Source organism: Papio anubis, chromosome 1 (assembly GCF_008728515.1).
Source record: "Papio anubis isolate 15944 chromosome 1, Panubis1.0, whole genome shotgun sequence".
In the NCBI taxonomy this organism is placed as follows: Eukaryota; Metazoa; Chordata; class Mammalia; order Primates; family Cercopithecidae; genus Papio; species Papio anubis.
In genome coordinates this window covers 217,261,655-217,269,781 of record NC_044976.1, presented here as the reverse complement: position 1 = coordinate 217,269,781, position 8,127 = coordinate 217,261,655, and positions in this window count along the sequence as shown.

Sequence of the window (8,127 nt, the reverse complement as noted above, 5' to 3'; positions counted from 1 at the left end):
GCAGAGGTCTGAGAAACTTCACAGATAAACTTCTATTTGAATTCAGTCCTTAGGAGGCCTGGGATTCCCAGCCAGCCTCTGTCCTTCTAACGGAATTTGGTCAGAGAAAGCAGCACGTGGAGAGTCCAGCGGGGGAGGACAGACTACAGCGTCTTTGAACCACCTGTGGCTGGATGCGGCTCCCATTCAGGTGGCAATGCAGGGAAAGAGATCAGGGCTAATTTTCTATGCTGTGCCAAACAGTGTAGTTTTTATTGGTAGGCAATGGATATCAATGACACTCACAATTATCACCACTGGATGTGATATATAGACCCTACTTTTCTCTTTCCCAGTGGTTGCCCGCATTGACATCCTGTGGATTACTGTGAATTAGAGGCTTCGTCTGTCCGAACGATGCTCTAGGGTGACTGGGGTGGCCGGAATGGGACAGCCAAGTTGTGGGGTTTTCTGACAGCCTTTGGAGGCAGCCCGGATCCAACTGCATTTGCATACATCGCATTGTTCCAGCTGATAAATGCACAAACACCCATAGTAGGTCTCTCTAGCCGCTTCTCCAAGGAAGGCCCACAAAAGCTTTCTCATGAGTTCGAAGTGATCCCTCAACACCCCCTTTCTGTCTCTATTCTGTGTTAAATGAGGAGGGAAAAGGCACTGCGGCATTTTTCCGGATATGCAGACTTCCGCAATGAGTCTGCAATGAATGGCCTAATATGGATCCAGTGTTTCATATTGTGTTAAATTCGTTTGTGTAAATCCTATTGTGTAAATCAGTTTGATACAAAAAACATGTATTGGCTCTTAATACTTACATGACATGTGCTAAGAATGTCTGTGAGTTCCAGAATCTTCCACAAACACACGCCATAGCACAAGAAGACAAAATGCATGAGTTATAAAAGAGTATTTTCTCCTGCATTATATACGATTGAAAGAAAGATAAGAGGCATATATATATTTGATTAATTGATGGCAGGGTAGGAAGAAAAGCAGGAACAAATTTATGATGACATTTGAAGGGAGGTGGTTCCTAATAGTGGAAACAGCAAGAGGGAAGCCCTCCAAATAAATAAAGTTATAAACGTTAACCTCAATTTTGAAAGAAATGAGCACATTGTTCAAAGTATATAAATAGAGAAGGTAATATGATCCAAGTTGGGTCTTTGAAAAGTAAATTTTTAAAAATTATTTTTAAAAATAAAATTTGTCTGAAAAGCAGATCTTCCTAGAAGAATATGCTGATAAGAAGTACCAATCCAAGTGGCTACATCTCCAGCACTCTCCCAGGACCCTTGCAGAACGGCTTTCCTTATCAACTCCTCTCCCTCTGACCTTGTCTACCACTCAGCAGTAGAAGTTCTCTTCACTTCATGTATCAGGTCTCTCCCTCATTTGTCCCTCTTACTAGCTCCTGAATTACTTAGCAGAACCAGAAACTTTGCATCATTCCCATAACTAATATTTACACGTTTCTTTAGATGCCCTTTGAACTAGATTCTTGAAAGCAGTGCATTAAACTGAAAATCAGACAATGAAGTTGAAACAGACCTGCCTTCAAACAATAGTGCTGTAATGCACCCTTCCTCTGACCCTGGTGTGTTATGTAAGTCTCTCTGCCTATGCCTTCTGCGGTGAAAAGGTCCTTTTAGAAGGCTTGCATGGAGCATTATATATGGAGTGTCTGGAATCTAATACGCACTCAACAAATGCTCATCCAAACCCTTGACTCCCCAATCAATTAATCCACACGGAAGAAAGAAAAGCAAATGCAAATCTTTGGGGACATATTTTTTGTTTAATTGTCTGCAGGGCTAATTGTTCTGAAGTTTCCTTATTTCCATTGTGTATTTTACCTGGAGATATACAGAAGTGAGGACTTTCCCCCAGTGAGGTGCTGGAAGGTTTGTGAAGATAACAACAAATTATATGAGAACTTTTAAGATGTGGCTGACTGAGAAGGAATAATTGTTGATTTCTAGATTGGTTATTTACCTTTTGTGGCTGGTTGTTTCAATTAATTCACCAGTTTTATTCAATTATTTGATTCCAAAGAGTGGTTCTAAATTAAAAACAACCATCTTGCCTAAGATTGTCCTTGGATATCGAGGGCCTAACACCTTCTGGTTATGGTTGTGTACATGGCTGATGTCCCAGGTACCCTTTGCCTGGTGCTCTCTCGAGTGTAAGCCTTGATGATTTTGCAGGCCTGAGCACCCTTTTATCTCCATTTTCTCAGCTGTTGCTGATGAGTACAGAAGTTTTGTTATTTGGCTCACGCCTGTAATCCCAGCACTTTGGGAGGCCAACATGGGTGATCACGAGGTTAGGAGTTCGAGACCAGCCTGGCCAACATAGTGAAACCCCATCTCTACTAAAACTACAAAAATAAGCCGGGCGTTGTGACAGGCGCCTGTAAAACCAGCTACTCAGGAGGCTGAGGCAGGAGAATTGCCTGAACCCGGGAGGCGGAGGTTGCAGTGAGCCGAGACTGGGCCACAGAGTGAGACTCTGTCTCAAAAAAAAAAAAAAAAAAGTGGATACATAATTTTTGCTGGCTAGGTCATGCCTGTCTCTGCAAACATGCAGCTATTACAAGATCTAGATTTGTGATAAGATATGAAAAGACCACCCCAAACAATGGACTGTTATACAATCTATAAAGCGTGCTTTATTCTTTTTTTTTCCCTTTAATTTAACAGGAGGAGAAAAGAGCTATGGTAGGAATTAACTGTAAAAGTAGCTGCAAAATAGCCAAGATTCAGGCTATATAAAATTTGTTGCAAAGAAAACCAAGATACAGGCTGTATAAGTAGTAACCCAGTTGTTCTACCCCATATGTGGGACACAAAGAGTTTGGAAGGCAAAACATTAGATACCTAACTCTGAAAGACAGTTCTATGACTATTTAAAAAGATATATTTTTTTCTGTACTGTCTTTTTCCTCCTCCAACTTTTCTAAAAACTATACATATGAATCATTTTATCTTGAAAAAATGCATATTGGTTAAATCAAACATCAATAAATCATAAATCCCGTCAGCCTGCCCCATCAGACTATAACATGGTATGATTCACTGTTGTATCGTAATGCCCGAATGAACTCCAGGCACATAGTAGGTATTTGTTGAATAAATGAATCAAAAAGAACCAAACAAAATATGTGTTTTTTGTTTTTATATGTTTATTTATTCAATGCTTTAATATTTTCTCTTAGACTAAAATATATAAATTTAACTAGAAATATTAATAAATTTGCTCTTCTTAATTAGACTTCTATACAATGGAATTAAAAAAGAAATCCTGCTATATTAGGAATGGGTTGAAAATCTTTTCTTTTTTAGGCCAGGCCTGGTGGCTCATGCCTGTAATCCCAGCACTTTGAGAGGCTGAGGCGGGAGGATCACAAGGTCAGGAGTTCGAGACCAGCCTGGCCAATATGGAGAAACCCCGTCTCTACTAAAAATACAAAAAAATTAGCTGGGCATAGTAGTTCATGCCTCTAATCCCAGCTACTTGGGAGGCTGAGGCAGGAGAATTGCTTGAACCCAGGAGGCAGAGGTTGCAGTGAGCCGAGATCGTGCCACTGTATTCCAGCCTAAGTGACAGAGCGAGACTTCATCTCAAAAGAAAATATTTTCTTTTTTAACTTTTCTAAAACTCAAGCTAATAGCCTCTCAGATCAATTTATATATTGCATTTTCTTTGTTAAATTGACAGATTTAAACTTAGAATGAGCTTTGCTACAGATTGCTTTAGTTGAATGAATTAATTAATTTACAGTCATAATTTTTTCCATTTAGCCACATCTGTAATTAAGGTATGAAGAGGAAATGCCATTCAGCAAAAAGCACTGGTTATGCTTTCAGTCAGGACGGCTCACTCACTCACTGTCTGCTTGCTGGATTTTAGAGAAATCTCCATTTGTTTGATTCAGATTTTAGTTCAACATTTTTGGGGCCTATCTTAAGTTAAGTTAAAAAAAAATCCGTTTCAAAAAGAATGTAAGAATTGCATGTGTCTCGAGTATTTTATCAACATCCAAGCCTCAGTGGGCAGAGTCGAATCTCAAAAGGGTGATTTGATTGTTTTCTGACTTGATTGTCAAATTATAGAATAATACCTGGGGAACAAGATTCTCAGAGGGCCAGGTCCCCAAGAAACCCAAGGTTATTGAAAGGAGAAGTTGGTTTTACCCAGTGTCAGACGTCGGCAGAAGATGGCAAATTTCAGATCTCACAATGAAAGCATAGTGTGAATTGGGTCACAGGAGGGCACGGTAGACACTGCCTAGAGCAGGGGCCGTTTAGCGCTCTAGATGCTGGGAAAACAGGTAGGCGGCGTTCATGCAGAGAAGACGAAAATCAACATGGTGTGTATTTTACTGTCAAATAACATAAATGTTCTTGTTTTGGTTGTGTATGTTGGATTCTAAAAATACATCGACTTCAATAAATTATTTGTCATTATCAAGGTAATTTTAGCCTTTGCGGATTCTCTATCTTTATGGAAACAGTAAATGATCTTGCCTAAATTATAAAACTGTAATAACAGACAAGTAATCAAGAGTTCTCGAGAAGTCAAAAGGCCATTTAGTTTACTCTGGGCAAGATTGCAACTAAGAACAACAACATTCCTTTTTTTTTTTTTTTTTTGAGACAGAGTCTTGCTCTGTTGCCCAGGCTGAAGTGCAATGGCATGATCTCGGCTCACTGCAACCTCTGCCTCCTGGGTTCAAGTGATTCTCCTGCCTCAGCCTCCCCAATTGCTGAGATTACAGGCATCCACCACCATGCCTGGCTAATTTTTGTATTTTTAGTAGAGACGGGGTTTCACTATGTTGGCCAGGATGGTCTCAAACTCCTGACCTCAGGTGATTCACCCTCTTCGGCCTCCCAAAGGGCTGAGATTACAGGCATGAGCCACTACCCCCAACAACAACAACATTCATGATTATTTTTATTTCAAAGAAAGCTACAAAGTTAAATTTGAGGTTACCCTTGTTGCCCTAGTGCTAAAGCCAACCCAGTCTATTGGGAGGCAGATTTTTTTTTTTTTCCCAGCTCAATGTAATTAAAGTAATTCTAGCACTTGGAAAGAGCCAGTATTTAAATAATCAGGCCCAGAGCACCTGTAATCCCAGCACTTTGGGAGGCCAAGGCAGGAGGATCACTTGAGCCAGGAGTTAAGGGCCAGCCTGGGCAATATAGCACGACCTCTACCTCTACCAAAAAAAAAAACAAAAAACCACATATATATGTATATAAAATTAACCAGGCATGGTGGCACACACCTGTGGTCCTAACCACTCTAGTGGGAAGACACTAGAAGTTTTCGATTATAGTGAGCTATGATTGTGCTACTGCCTTCCAGCTGGGGCAACCAAGCAAGGCTTTGTCTCTTTAAAAAAAGAAATCAGTATTTCAAAAGGTGGTGAGCTCTTCATTACTGAAAGTATTTAACCATGAAGCGGTGATTACACAACAGCTCAGTTTCCTTGTGCATTTGGATATGAATTGTGGGAGGTACTTTAGAAAACTAGGAACTGAGCCCAGTGTCCTGTAAACTTAGTCTACTGTAACAAAGGGCTGTTTTGGTTTCACTGTGGTCTCCCTAAGGAGACCCTCATTGCTCTCCATGTTTACCTTATTTTTCTGTGGACGTTCATTTTAAATTGAATACCATGGTCATATTCTCATAAAATACTAAGTGAAAGCCAAGGCAAAAAGGAACCATTTTCCAAGATAGCATTGTTGTTTTACCAAGAGTATTTATTATTATTGTTTGAAATGGAGTCTTGCTCTATCACCCAGGCTGGAGTGCAGTGGTGCGATCTCGACCCATTGGAACCTCCACCTCCCGTGTTCAAGTGATTCTCCTGCCTTAGCCTCCTGAGTAGCTGGGACTACAGGTGCCCCCTACCATGCCCGACTAAATTTGGTATTTTTAGTAGAGATGGGCTTTCGCCATTTTGACCAGGCCGGTCTTGAACTCCTGACCTCAAGTGATCCACCTGCCTTGGCCTCCCAAAGTGCTGGGTTTACAGGCATGAGCCACCGTGCCTGGCTGAATAAATAATCTATGTGAATAAATCAATCTATATGAATAAATCAATTTATGTGGATCAAATAACAATTTTCTCACATCTCTTAGTTTTCATTCAGTGTTTTCAAGCCGGAACTGCTGTAATATTTTGCCTTCAAACCAACATATACCTAACACTTTTATCTTGACTCTGTTATACATTCTGAGAATGGCAGAAGAGTATTTAGATCAGGCCTAAAGAAATAGGTGTTATCTGAGTAGACTGGAAGGACATGAGAAATGAGCCATACAAAGCTGTTGAAGGACAACATTGCAGGGAACTAAACATGCTAAGGAGAAAATGAGGCAAGTTTCAGGTAACTTGAAGAATACTAAGGAGGCGGGAGCGCTGGGTGACGAACGGACCAAGAAGAAAGTAGACTAAGAGTTTGGTGAGGCTGTGGGAGGAGAGAACAAGCAGGGCTGGGTAACCTGTCAAGGCTTTGTTTTTGTTTGTTTGTTTGTTTGTTGTTTTTGTTTCTTAAGCTTTATTGAAGAAATCAAGTACTATATAGTTCAATATATATGACACATTCAGTATTATACTCTTTGTAGCATGTGCAATAATGTTAAGATATCATTTTCTCTTGATATAATTATTTCCTGGCTACATGAAAATAATATTCCCAGTAACGTTGGCCAAGGATGACAGGAGAACATAGAACACAGCAGAAATAGTGAACTACAACAGACATGAAGAACAGAAACAGCAAGTCAACAGAACGTCGATTCTGACGAAGTGGAAACTGCAGAGGTGAATATGTGGATTGTCTGGCCACAATATTTTCTTCCTTTTCAGGAACAATTCACAGTACATCTCTGTTCCCTGTGAAAACTCTCCCGTGTTTTAAAATGTTCTCTTTGATGGCTTTCTTGAGTGGGGCAGGCTGGACGTGGAGGTGCTTTAAGGAAATGATTGCAACAATCTAGATGAGAGATAGTGGTGCCTTTTCCAGGGAGCAAGCGATGGTGGTTGTGAAGGGTGATCAGATCAGTTCTGGATACATTTTCAGGTGGAGCTAGTCAATTTTGCTGAAAAATTGGACATTGGGTTTGAAAGGAACAAGAGTCAAATTCAGAGTTTCTGGTCTGAACAAGTGGGAGGATGGAGACAGGAAGGCTGCACTGGGGGAGGCTGGGGTAGTCAGGAGTGCTGGTCAGCTAAGTCAGGTCTCGTTACATTGCAAATGCTGACAAGACATGAGTGAGCATTTCACATAGGGCAGTTGTTTACAGGAGGCTTGTGTTCAAGCTCGAGACATAAATTTGAGGGCTGAGAGCAAAGTGACAGTATTCAAGTCAAGAGACTGCCTGAAACTGTGAAGGAAATGAAGGTAGATTGAGAGACATGAAGCCCTGTACAAGTGTGAAAAACCAGGGCTGTCGCTGATCTAAGAGAGTATGTAGCTGTGGATATTAAGTGACCAGTGGATCCAGGAAGAGGGAGGGATCAACAGTGCGATGATGCCACAGATAAAGAGGATTGGGAATGCGATGGGTGGCTGCAGGGCAATGCCATTCTGGGGCAGTGGCAAGAGAAACATCCAGATCATAGTGCATTCCAGTGAGCAAGGAGGCGGAGGACGAGGAGCAGCGGGGAGGGGCAATGCACTCCAGAAGGGAAAGCATCAGGAAAAGGGAGCAGAGAAGTGCAGGTAGTATTCGGAGAACAGCAAAGCCTCTAGGCCTATTCTCTGTTTTGAGCAATCCAGCCCATTGGCATGTCGAGGAAATGCTTTGGCAGAAAGGGCACCATGGATGATTCAGGCACGAAGCTGAGAATACCCGTGAAGGAGAGAAAAAAAAGAATTTCTCTTCTCGACTTTCATAAATTCACTGCTGGGACAGATTTTCATGAGCAAAACACAGATCACCAAGAGAAAAACAAGCGTGATTATTTCTGCATGCCACGCCCATCACAAGAAAGAAAGCAGCTCTCTCAGGGAAACGGCTCACCTAGATTGCTGCAACGCTTTAGGAGCAGTGGCTTTGAGGCCTTGCTGAAATAGTGTCTTAGCAAAGCCATACATTCTCCACAGTGAAAAA